Below are 13,276 nucleotides of genomic sequence, written 5' to 3'. Positions count from 1 at the left end.
CATAACATCGATGCCAGTCATCTTACTCTATTCAACATTTTTGGCTAAAGTAAAAAATTGTTGGAATTAGGGTTGCAGGAAAGCACACAAAGCTTGGAGAAGAAGAAGCAAGAATGCACACAACACACAGTGTATTAGATTGTGTAATGTACAAAGATAAGTTAGCCCTAGAATGATGGGCGTATATACAAGCCGGGGGAAAAAACCTCCTAAAGAGGGAAAAAGTGCCCCGACGGTCCTAAGTGTGTTCACACACATCACTGCCTATATATATGGCAACAAATCCCCCCTGGGAGGGAGTGATGGTGTGAACGAGAGCTGGCACTCATGTATAGGGAAGTGCCATGCCCGAAGTAGATCAATCCACAAAGGGGAGCAAACCCAAAGCTTTGCAAAAAACTTTAAACTTCTCATGAGGAAGCGCCTTTGTGAAAAGATCGATGAGGTTGTCCTGTGTTGGCACATATGCCAAGCTGATCTCTCCTGCTAAGAGTCTCTCCCTGACATAGTGATAATGCACCTCAATGTGCTTTGTGCGAGCATGAAAAAATGGGTTTCTTGCAACTGCCAATGTGCTCTAACTGTCAGTGTAGATAGAGGTGGCAGACTCCTGTCAACACCCAAGTTAGCCATAAGCCGTCTGAGAGCCACACACACTCAACCGTAGCTGTGAAAGCTGCCTTGTACTCAGCTTCACAACTAGAAGTGGCCACAGTAGGTTGTTTCTTGCTCAACCAAGATATGCATGAACTACCGAGAGCATGAAACAAAAACCACTTGTGGACACTCTTGTGTCATAGCAACCAGCCCAATTTGAGTCCGAAAAAGCATGTAAATCTGGTGGATGGTGCCACTTAAGTAGTGAAAAAAAGATGCGTTTAACTGCCTTCCAATGCTGAGACCCTAGGCTATGCATAAACCTGCTCACGTGTGAGACTGCAAACTGAATGTCTGGCCTCGTAATGCATACATAAATGAGGCAACCAACAGCTGATAGAGTGTGACATCAAAGTGATCTCCAGCATCATGAAGACTCAACTTCAAACGTGTCTCCATTGGAGTAGCAATAGGCTTGCAGTCTGCAAGGCCAAATCTCTGCAACAATGTCTCAATATACTTTGTCTGACACAAAGCAATACCTCCATCACACTGCTTAAATTATATCCCCAAATAATAATGCAAATATCCCAAATCTGACATCTCAAAAGAGGCATTCAAATCAGCCTTAAATCAGTAATATGACTCTCATTTGGTCCTGTGAGCAGTATGTCATCGACATAGAGAGCAATGATTAGATGTACATCATACACACGTTTAACATACAAAGTGCTTTCTGTTGGACTATTCTGAAAACCATGTGCAGTCAAATATGCATGTATCTTTTCATACCAAGCTCGTGGAGCTTGCTTTAAACCATACAAAGCCTTTTTCAACCTGCACACTTTGTTTTCCTACCCTCTTTGAACAAAACCACGAGGCTGCGATACATACACCTCCTCATGCAAATCTCCATTCAAGAACACAGTCTTTATGTCCAACTGATGTACATTCCAACCATTATGAGCTACCAATGCACAAATGCTACGAATGGTAATCATACAACAAGTGGGAGCAAAGGTCTCATCAAAATCAATGCCCTTTTCTTGAGCATAACAAGTCTAGCCTTATAGCGATCAACACTACCATCTGGCTTTCGTTTCAACTTAAAAACCCACTTACATCCAATGACCTTTTTACCAATAGGCAAATCACACAAAGACCATGTACCAGCCAACCGATTTTTTGATTTTTGTGCCTCATCAACAAATGAAAGAAGTTCTTCCTCTTCACACATACTAGACACAGCCAAAGCATAACAATCTGATGCATAAGAGGCATGCTGAAAACCTGAACGAGTACGACTAGAAATAGGTGCATCAATTTTACTATCACGCAAGGTTGGCACCAGCCATTTAGGCATACCTCTAGCCTGCTCATTTTCAGCCCTATCCTCATAAATTACATCCTGTAAATCTGCATCAGAAATAGGCTGATCTATGATGTCGTTTGAAATCTACATAGGCTGAATATTTACCTCATCAGGACTTACATTTGAATTTCCACCTGTAAACAGAGGCAACAACGTATCAAATACATCCCGTGAGCTCACACCTGTCTCTTTGGTACATGATAACAAAGGCTGCACAACGTCTTCCACAAAAATAACATCCCGACTAATCAAGATATGCTTTGACTGCGGATGATACAATCTGTAACCCTTGCTCTCAGCACTGTAACCAACAAAAATTCATTTGACAGTCTTATCATCCAATTTTCTATGTTGTTGCACCGGCACTAAAGCATAGGCCAAGCAACCAAAGACACGCAAGTGACCAATAGAAGGCTTCTTGCCATGCCAAGCTTCGTATGGAGTAACAGACTGCAAGGCCTTAGTGGGACACCTGTTGAGTACATATGCAGCACACATGACAACCTCAAGCCAAAACGCATGTGGCAAAGCTTGACTCTTGACCATACATCGTGCCATCTCCATAATTGACCTGTTTTTCTCTCAGCAACACCATTTTGCTGAGGGGTATACGGCACTGTACATTGGTGTTTTATCCCATGACTAGCCAACCTTTATCAAGAGCCTTCTCAGACCTATTGTTGCTACCTATGGAAGGAGAAGAAGTTGCAGACCTACTAATAGGAGAAGAAACAATGGAAGGGGCTGCCTTACCACTTCTTCTCTGCTGGGTAGTAGTAACAAATGCCTGATCAACTGCACGCTGCCTAGCCCTGTTTTGCCTGGAATGTGCTTCTTGCAAGAGCTTGTTGACTAAAGTATCATACTTGACAACATCAGGTCTTTCCTCAGTACACGTGGAAGCAAAAGTTTGATATGACTCAAGTAAAGCATCAAGAACAGTCTGCAGCACAAGAGAATGATTAGGAATAATCTCACCTGCAAAAATCAACTGTTCCTTGAGATCTTTAATCTCAGCAAGAAAAACATTCATGTCATCATCTTCCTGCATAATCTTCGATTCTATCTCTTTAATGCAGGTAAGAGATTTTTGCCTCGTTTTACGACCTGCATACAAACCTTCTTCTCTGGTGGGCAGCAACAAATGCCTGATCAACTGCATACTGCCTAGCCCTATTTTGCCTGGATTATGCTTCTTACAAGAGCTTGTTGACTAAAGTATCATACTTGACAACATTAGGTCTGTCCTCAGTAACAAGTCTCCACGTGGAAGCAAAAGTCTGATATGACTCAAGTAAAACATCAAGTATCATACTTGACAACATCAGGTCTGTCCTCAGTAACAAGTCTTCACGTGGAAGCAAAAGTTTGATATGACTCAAGTAAAACATCAAGAATAGTCTGCACAAGAGAGTGATCAGGAATAGTCTCACCTGCAGAAATCAACTACTCCTTGAGATCTTTAATCTCAGCAAGAAAAACATTCATGTCATCATCTTCCTGCATAATCTTCGATTCTATCTCTTTACGCAGGTAAGAGATTTTTGCCTCGTTACGACCTACATACAAACCAGCTACAATATCCCAAGCCTGTTTTGCTGTTTTAGCTGAACGAATATGTGGAGTGATGTTACATTTGACAGAAAGTGCAATCAAGGCATGAGCCTGCGCATCTTTACCATCCCAACAAGCTTGTTTAGCAGTGGGTAAAACAGCAACAATAGTAGAGCTACTAGAACCTGCAACATCCTCAACAGATCCTACATCCACAAAACCTGGACGTACATCCATACCCTGCACAATGTTTCACACTCCTTTTGCAACCAAAACATGCTACATCATGTATGCCCAAAGTGGGTAGTTGCTATCTCCATCCAATTTGTCATCAGTAGACAACATGTAAAATACATCATTGCTGTTATCAACCATGGCCACTAACTAAAACTGATGCAAAAGCTACCTGTAATGAAGCAAAGATTGAACAGAAAATAACTCGTGCTATGTAGCATGGTCCACAATAGAATACGTATGCCTGTTTTGCAAAAAACTGCACTGTCAAAATTTCTACACAAAATGACGAAAACACCTGTACAGAACTTGTAATGCAAAAACGGAGCCCGAAATGACCTCAGATGTAATTTCTGAGAACGCAAAGCCCTACGGGTATATTTGCAGAGTATAGGGACCTACAAGTGCTCGTGAAAGCTCACCTCAATCGGAGAATGTGAGTCGGCGGAGGGTGCTAGCGTCGTAGCCCTGGGAGCCTATGCCTGCTCTGATACCAATTGTTGGAATTAGGGTTGCAGGAAAGCACACAAATCTTGGAGAAGAAGAAGCAAGAATGCACACAACACACAGTGTATTAGATTGTGTCAATGTACAAAGATAAGTTAGCCCTAGAATGATGGGCGTATATACAAGCCGGGGGAAAAAACCTCCTAAAGAGGGAAAAAGTGCCCCGACGGTCCTAAGTGTGTTCACACACATCACTGCCTATATATATGGCAAGAGAAATGTCAAATTTCATTGAAATGTACTTATATTTTATTATTTTGCATGTCATCATCGCTTGTCTATTAAAGGTGCACCATACGATCTTAGGTGGAGAGTACTAGTTGTGGAATACGTGATTACAGAAGCTAGAATGGCCGAATGGGCCCTAGGATGTAATTTTTAACTTTGGCTTCCCAAGATTGTAAACCCTAAAAGCCACATCTAAAAGGCAAAATGTAACTCTCACCACTCATTCTCTTATGCATAATCTAAGTGAGTGCTCTTTTCCTTTTCTCCCTTACTTATCTCTTGTGTGTGTTGAGCTCTTATGTGCTCCATTGTGTGAGTGAGTGAGTGAGTGAGTGAGTGAGTGAGAGAGAGAGAGAGAGAGAGAGAGAGAGAGAGAGAGTCGAGCTTCTATTAGAGTGTAATGGCGATAACAACCGAGTGGAGTTCTTAGGTGCTCCTACATGGTGATGCTACGTACTAGAATCCCAGGCAACCTGCGCTCACGAGGTGAGTGACACACCCCAACCGTACATTTATATGCTAGGCAGGACTTGTTGGTTTATTAGTTGAGCTATTGTTCTCTCGAGTGCATAAGGGCAAAGCCCCATGGCATGTGGTTGCACCCTACACTCTTCCCATGCTAGTAGGGCCACCCTAATAGAGAGCACCAGGCTCTGATACCATGATAAGAAACAGATATAGAGAGAGAGCACACACACAAGAGAAAACCCTAGTAGATTGATGTAATCCTAACCATAGAGGGAAGCCATATCTACACTCACATAATGCATAATAGAAGAAGAATACACAAACACACACTACATGTGTTGTGTTCACACACCAAATAACCCTAACCCTAACTAATGTCCACACATTGTGGTTAGTTAGACATGGCCATTTATCGCCACACACATGCTACTGTCTACCATTGTCTACCATGCCAGCACATATCGTGCCTGGCTCTAGCTATCACCGAGTTTGGAATCTCAACAACACAAACAATAAAATTCCATCAAAATGCCAAACAAAGAGGGTTTAATTCTTTAAAAAATATAAAAATAAGGTCCATTTGATAGCCCATGTCGGCACTGTGTCCATATTGGCCATATTAAATTTCACCAAAACACACAACATAATTCCATTAAAAAGACAAAAAGAGAGTGTTTATTCTATTAGAAAGAGAAAACAAAGTGCCTTTGATAGCCCATGCTAGCACGGTCCATATTGGCAATGTTAATTCTCTTTCATTTCGCCAAAATTCCATCCAAAATGCCAGAATAAGATGGTTTAATTTCATCAAAATGCAAAAACAAATTCTCTATTGTAGCCCATCAATGACTAAGAAAATTAGGCCAAATCACCATAATTCCATTAAAATGCAAAAAATAAACGGTTTTATTCAATAAAAAAGAGAGGGTTTTATTCAATTCTACACCAATATCAAATAGTGATATCATAGTATCCTTTCTACTTAAATATCAAATAGTGATACAAAGTCTAGATTCTCTTTTTTGATAATAGTGATAACCTTGAGACCTTTAGCATGTAGATCAGATTTATAACTTGATTTTCTCCTCTAACACTACCGACACTTGTAACTTTTTCTTGCAAAAACAATGCTTGTAACCTCTCCATTGTAGCCCGCATCGATGTGTTCTACAATGAGTAGACTATGAAGACATTTCTATGAGGGTAGGGTAAGGCAAGGTACTCAACCAGAAACCATGGGTAGTTTTGATAGAGATGGTTGATTCCACAGTCTCCACACATGACTATTTCCTTGATTGGGACATCTTGCAATCTTGTGATTTCTATGAATAGTGCATAATAAATAAGAAATCCCAATGATATTGGATGATAGTGCTAGTATCAAGCATTGCCATCATGAAGCATTGTTAGGAATTTAGAAGAGACAACCTATGGAAGAGATAAATTTGTCTTTGATGTTGGTTAATGATATTACTTAATCAGCTCAAGTAGAGATTAAGAGTATAGGCCCTAACTCAAAGATAAAAATTGGTCAATATTTACACTCTCTCCATCATGGGACTCAACCACTATGCAAACCTTGATTATAGCTACCTAAGGAGCAAAAGGTACACCACACTTTTGGAAGAAAGTAAAGAAGTTTCAAGATAAGAAGGAGGGGCCCCATAAGGAAACAACCAAAGAGAGAACCCTAGAGAGAAAGCTTAAAGTAAAAGTGCAGATGGGGAATTGGAGAGCCCATCTAGAAAAATCCTTATGTGGCAGGTAGTTTAAATCCACTAGCGGTTTTCGGATGAGGTGGAGGTAGTGGATACAATCTTGTTGCAAGTTGCCTATAAATACATTTCAAACTGTGTAATAAAAGCAACTAGTGTGTTTGCATCATTGATAGCACAAAAAGATACTCTATAGAATGCGCTTAATATGTCCAGAGCTAGAGCTAACGAAATCCAAAGCAAAACTAGCAAAAAAGTCTACATCCAAAACAAGGTAGTAGCCTTAGTAGTTGGACAGGAAACCTTGAGGCGGTAGACAGTAGAAGTTCTCAGAGAGAATTAGCATAGTCCAATGCAGATAAAGCTAGGATGCAAGAAGAAATTCTAGATTTCTAGTAAAAGTACACAAGCTCAGAGCTGGAATGTCAACATCTATTGACCCATCATCGTTTTACCCCATGAATGTCAACATCTATTGACCCATCATCGTTTTACCATGAAGAATCAACATAAGCCTGTATGTAAAGTTAATCGAGGCAAGACTCAAATCTTATAAATCTGGATAGATGCATGGATGCAGCTGAATATCTCGAGGTCTATGAGCTAATAGCTAATGATGTGGATTCTAATGAGGCCCGAATCAAGTAGCTCACGGAATATATGCGTGTTGGATATATAGAATAATTCAAGCTTCTAATTAATCATGAATGTCGACTTGATGCCTTGCTAAACAAAAAGCCAAATGATACATTTGAAGCAAGTGGATTCTGAGGAGGTGAATCCAGAGGGCTAGGCAAAATTCCTTCACATCAACTAGAGGATCTGAAGACATACTAGCAAAGACATACTAGCAAAGACTTCAATGGCCCTGAACTACCACTATGGTCTAATTCTGAGTCAATGAAGATGTCTCTCCATATAGTCCTTGCTAATAGCCTTTGTGAAGATGTTTGCACAATTCTCTATCGTTAGGTAGTACACCATCTCGACCTCCCTGAACATGATGAGCTCATGCACAAAGTGATAAAGGATGTTAATGTGTTTTTGTGCAAGCATGAAATATAGGATTCCAAGTAATGGTCATGCACGTTGTCACATGATGAGCTCGTACACAAAGCGATAATGAATCTCAATGATTTGTGCAAGCATGAAACACGTGATTCTAAGCAATGGCCATGTAACTTTGGTTGTCAAATTATTATATTATAGGCTATATTTTTTCACCACTCCCATATCCTGTGGAATCCTCCTCAGCCATAATGCCTCGTATGATGTAAAGCATGTAGCTTCATGCTCATCCTTTGATGATGAAAGTGTAATTATGGGCTACTTCTTAATTGGTCCAAGAAATGCTTCTTAATCGATCAAAGAAATGCATCCTAAACCAAGAGAAAAATAACATCATGTTGTTGTTCTCCTAGTGTCCGAATTACAAAATCCATGTAGGGTCTTGCCCACAACATAGGTGATGCTATATCTCCAAGTAGTACTTCTAAGTATCTTAGATGTATCACATCACCTACATATTTTCTTTTCAATTATTGGCTTGGGATTTGTGATTAGTGCTTCTAATACCTTAGATGTATCACAGCACCTACACATTTTCTTTTCAATGATTGTCTTGGGATTTGTGACTTGTCAAAGAACGTGCTCAACAAAACTAATGTCTGGTCTAGTATTACACAAGAATATAACTAGACTACCATAACCAATTTCCATTGTAAGATTTCCTCCACAACGTATAAAGTGTCTTTGACTAACAGCTTCTCCATTGAGGTACCAACTAGCTTGCATTTAGTCACATGCCATATGCCTTGAGTATCTCACCTACATATTTCTACCAAGAGATGAAAATGTTATCCCTACTCCTCCTCCCAGACCTCAATTCCCAAACAATAATGCATGAGCCCAAGACATGTCTTCTCAAGCTCTACACTTATCATCTGCTCTTATGTTTATGAGATCTTTTTCTGGTGATCCCCTATTAAGCTAAGGTCATCTACATAAAGAACAATGACCATATACATTCCCTACTCATAGAAAGACATATAAATTTTCATCTAAAGAAGGAAGGCTACAGAAGACACCAATACTCACATCAATCCTCTAGTTCCATGTTTGTGGGGCCTATTTTTCATCCCATAGAGTGTTTCCATAACCTAAAACGTAAGCATCAATCCTCTAGTACCATGCTCATGGGGTTTATTTTTCATCCTATAGAGTGCCTTCCATAACCTATAAACTTTGCTTTCAGAATCAAGAACCACAAACAAAGGTGGTTGTTCCACATATGCCTCCCCATCGAGGTTCCCATTTTGAGTAAAGTAAATTTTACATCCGTTGTGGAGAACAAGTGTTGTTTGTGGTAAACCTGGTTATATGAGCAAAAGTCTGTAAAGTGACTCAATTCTTGCTAATTGCCTTGCATCTTGGAGGACAATGTGAGAAAGGCTTTAGAGAAACCAAATGCTTAATGAATGGCTCAATTAGACATTAGACTGGTGTTAACTCTGAAATACTACCATACGTATTGATAGTATTCTCTGCTAGGATTCCAAAGGTCATCAAAGTAGAGGTGTCTCTTTGATTCACATTCACATTCTAAATGCCTATTTGTACCTCTATGCACTTATGATGGATTATCTTTACCTTGGCATAGGAATAGTATTCTATGTTAGGATTCCAAATGATTCACATTCTAAATGCCTATTTGTAGTTTTGTGTGCTTATGATGGATTATGTTTGTAACCAAATAGGCAATCTGATAATAGATGAGATGGAGAGAATTGCACTATGACTACATGATGTTTTGCCTTTCTTTTTTTCTTTTTGTTTCATTTATCTACATTTTTGGTGATCCTATTTTGGGCCTCATTTATTAATTTTATCAGCATTCTCTTGTTTTCAGTCATTTCTTTCTCTATTGTGCAGGTTTCTCTTCACATATTTCTAGCATTTCCTCTGACAGAGGTATTAAATCTTTTTCTTTTAGCTGATGTGAGCATGGCAACAACTGCTATTAAGCTCCAACATCTTGGCAAGATGCTTCCTACTATGATGGAACAAGAATGAAATTATGAGGCTTGGTGGGAGCATCATCACCTTGCTATGCTAGCGGCGGACAACAAGCGTTGTGACTTGGGTTTGGAAAAACTTTTAGGAGGAAGATTTCCATGAGAAGGATGCTAGTAGTCTAGATCCAAGACCCTATTGATCTGCTTGGAGACAATGATGGTAGTACACAAATTTTGATTACTTGGACTGCTTCTCATCAAATCGGACTAGGTACTTAATCAGCGTTACTTTAGCGTCTAGTTCCCTGTCCAGTTCCCCAAGGTTTGGGGGTGGGTCCACTTCCTCCTCCTCCAAAGCTGACAATCATGGTGTAACAAGTGTCTCCTAATCTTTATGCAAAAATGAAGAATGACCCCAACATCCACATGGCCAATTTTTATGGCAAAAATATCCACATAGCCAATTTTAAAAATATATGGTTGGCCAATGGCATGCCACCGAATGTTCACACAACTCAAAAGCATAATGCCTTTTTTGAAGCCTTTGATGGCCAAGCAACAAACTAGCTCCTTGCACAGTATGCACCCAACCACTTCCATATATGTTACCATGTGCGATGCTTTCCTCCATTGCTTCTAGAAGGAAAAAACCTCTTCTCAAGTGTTGGGAAGACTGCAAATCTTAAAGCAAAAAATATTTGGCGATGGAAGATTATGCATCAAAATTTTGAGAAAATTTTAGACCCTTTCGGTTCGAGTGGACCATGTAGACTAGCCATTAGAGACTATTTTGGGAGAGTGGTTTGTTCGGGGCCTTCAAAAGAGTTTGAAATCAAAAGTTACCTAGGAGAATGTTGTAATTAATGGTTTTGATGGGTTGAAGCCACCTAAAGGTTGGAATGAAGTTTGATACTGAAGAAGTCTAAGAAACATAAGAAAAAGAAAAACACGGATTCCTTCGATTCAGACCAAGAGGATGATTTTTCAAACAAAAAAGTCCCAAATTCAGATTTGAATTTGGAATCCAAGTGCATGACCCAAAAGAAGAAAATCCATAAGTCCAAAGAAATAGTCAAGGGTAGACTAGTGGCAGTGTTGACAATGCTGAATATGAAAAGTTTAATTCTAACAATTTGATTACACATCTAGGATAAAGAAAGGCTAAATTCAAGAATGAAGAGAGGGGGAAAGCCTTTCCAACAAGGCATAGCATCATTTTTCATTTTATAGAAAACAAAAATTAGAACACATTGGCTGTGTTAAGGAGATTCGGCATGGAGCGTGGTCACAAAATTTTGTATTCCAAGCAAGGACAAGAGAAGGATGTTATGTACATTCCAAAGGAAGGTTGTGCATTAGGAAACTCTAGTAAAGCAAGATAATGGATAGAAGAACGTATAGAAGCACACTCTAGTAAAAGAAGGAGGGTGAGAAAACCAACCCTGCATATGAATTGTGGGAAGATATGAAAGAAATAAAATTGAACACCACATTGGATCGATTTCTCTCTTTAACATGCAACAATTGTTGTGGAAGATTATTTCCCCTGAAAAGCTAGTGGAATCTCTCCTAATCAATGCCAAGGGCATTGTTGGATAGGGTCAAGAGTAAATATCTTGTCTAAAGCAATGAAACCCTTGGGATTATAGATATTTGGCATGCACCATTTCTAGAAAAAATGGTGGATTAGCACCCCATGACACTTGGTGATGCCCATAGGGATGGTGCATGGGTAGAATATAAATGTGGCAGGATGTGGCTTTTTCTGATGGTATTTGTAGTGCTTAAAATGGGAGAGATTATTGGATCATATCCCCACATTACTGGTGGGTAGACCACCATATGCTTTCCGAATACCCAACCAATCACCAATTAAGAGCCTCTATCTTATGCACCTGAAATACATACATAATGTTTGCCGATGATAGGTTTTCGTGGGAGAGCTCACACTGCCTCTCTATATTAGCTTCTCTATCACTTTGATCACAACATCACAGTTCTCTACTATTCATGATCCATTAAAAATGGCCAGCTTTACTCTTGTCCACACGTCGCCCCATGCAGCCGACTTTTTAAAGCTTCTAATTCCCATTTCTTCTAAGGTATAAGCCTTACTAATTAATTTTTTTGATCCTTCGTTAAAAGCTCATGTTCCCATGGCCATTTTCCTCCACATTAGAGCTACCCCACAAGAGTGTCACACGGAGTAATCCTAGCCAATCCTGTCCGCAACTCCATAACCATTTTGTATCAAGCTAGCACACCATTCATAGGATCTCATTTGTCTGCAGAAACCTTTGAAGTCTAGTGAAGGAAAGGAAGCAGAGTATGTCATCACTTCCCAGCTATTATACACAAGCACAACAAGACTTATGCTATAGATATTTACAGAATGCCAAAATGCAAAGTGCATAACTCAGATCCTAGCAAACTATAACTCACACACCCAAGGCAATCCTTTTAAGCTAGGTTAAGCATTTCCCTATCCCTAATATATATATACATGATTTTTGTTTATTTTATTTTGAGCCTGTCATATTTTGCCCACCCCTCAGCCTACTAGAGCATTTATGCTTAGGAGCAGCAAAGAAGTTGGTTCAATGTGAGACCAAAGTCTTCTTCCTCTTCTTCTGCTGATTCCCAATCTTCTTTAGTTCTAAGCATATCTTCTTTAACCACTGTCATTAGCCGAGCAAGGTACTTCTTCAAACGATAACCATTAACACTGGTTTTGTGCCAAGTTCCATCTAAATCAGCCAATTGATAAGTGCCATTGGGAAACCACTCACCCTGAACGGCCCTTCCCATTTGATTTGGAATTTCTTTTGAAATGTGTGGTCCAATCTGCTATTGTAATGAAGCACTAAGTCTCCTTTTTTGATGTCTTTACCCTCGATGTCCTGATTAACCTTTTCTTGCCTTTTCCTTTGTACACGATCATAATACTCCAAAGCTACGACCCGATCCAGTTATAGTTGTGATGCAAATACAATAACCTTTCTTGCAATGCATCGGTCACTTCTTCTGTTAGCTTTGTCATCATCCTCAAAGACGGTAATTCTACCTCAATAGGTAAAATAGCTTCCTTGCCATATAGTAAGTGAAAAGGGGAGAAACATGTAATTGTCTTTGCTGCTGCTGCTGCAGTCCTATATGCCCAAAATGCACAAGGCAACTCCAAGTCCCAAGTCTTCCCATATTTTTGAGTCATTTTGGTGAGAATTTGGAGAAGCTCACCATTGAACCTCTTGTTTAAGCCATTACATTGTGGATAACTTTTCACACAAATACTTCACAATGTCACCTCGAAAACCTGGCCCCCTATCTAAAAGAAACTTCCAAATTTGCAATATATATCTTCATAAATGAACTTAGCTACATCTTTACTGGTTATGTGCTTAACCGCCTTGGCTTCTACCAGTGCAAGAGGTAGTCTACCGTGGTAAGTATGTAGCATTTTCCTCTTCCTGTGATAAGTAGAGGCCCAACAGCATCAATCCCCCATTTTTCAAAGACATCAAAAGCTATTTACCTCTTGCTTCAGCCTTCAGGACTTTCTTTCCCATAGATTGACACGAGGGACAAGA

The 13,276-nt window shown here is 39.7% G+C and overlaps 1 pseudogene; it reads right to left on the bottom strand.

Annotated features, from left to right (window-relative positions):
* Positions 1 to 10,320, bottom strand: part of LOC147631659 (uncharacterized) — a 71,285-nt pseudogene extending 60,965 nt beyond the window's left edge.
* Positions 10,321 to 13,276: the final 2,956 nt, after the last annotated feature.

The sequence above is a fragment of the Cibotium barometz genome, chromosome 14 (assembly GCF_041138505.1).
Source record: "Cibotium barometz isolate CiBa-2024 chromosome 14, ASM4113850v1, whole genome shotgun sequence".
In the NCBI taxonomy this organism is placed as follows: domain Eukaryota; kingdom Viridiplantae; phylum Streptophyta; class Polypodiopsida; order Cyatheales; family Cibotiaceae; genus Cibotium; species Cibotium barometz.
The sequence above is the reverse complement of the archived record's forward strand: the minus strand, read 5'-3'. Positions and strand labels throughout refer to the sequence as shown.